This window comes from Penaeus monodon, chromosome 32 (assembly GCF_015228065.2).
Source record: "Penaeus monodon isolate SGIC_2016 chromosome 32, NSTDA_Pmon_1, whole genome shotgun sequence".
Lineage (NCBI taxonomy): Eukaryota > Metazoa > Arthropoda > Malacostraca > Decapoda > Penaeidae > Penaeus > Penaeus monodon.
This window is the reverse complement of record NC_051417.1, coordinates 27,550,736-27,551,150: the sequence shown is the minus strand read 5'-3', so window position 1 is coordinate 27,551,150 and position 415 is coordinate 27,550,736. Positions and strand designations below refer to the sequence as shown.

At 32.5% G+C, this 415-nt stretch overlaps 1 protein-coding gene across 2 annotated transcripts in view; it reads left to right on the top strand.

Moving 5' to 3' along the window:
• The window catches only part of LOC119593777 (TOG array regulator of axonemal microtubules protein 2-like), an 8,567-nt gene that overhangs the window by 2,420 nt on the left and 5,732 nt on the right, over nt 1-415 (top strand). The window lies entirely within an intron of this gene.

Genomic DNA, 415 nt, shown 5'->3' with positions numbered 1-415 from the left:
CCCTTTTCATAATTCCTCCTTCGATATATGGAGATTTTTTTGTGTCTTTTTGAAAAAAAAGAAGTTATTTTACCACTGACTGCATGGATTGGAGTGCATTTTCCGAACTTAATCATATTCTTCTTTTGTGTGTGTATTTTACAGGATGCTGAGAAAAAAAAGGTTGAAAGTTCACGAGGGTTTGACGAAATCAGGCTTATAGCAATAACAATCAGGATTATCAAATATATATAAGGAATATTAAACATAAGCATTCATTGTTATTGTTTCTAGAATTGAAAGACAGAAATATAGTTCTCTGATTCAGTCGCTTTTATGGTAACTTAAAAGACGGCTTCATTTCATATTTCGTTGTTGATGGATTCGAAGAGAGGACGGACTTTGTCGCCGTATGAATTTCATGATAATTAAATGG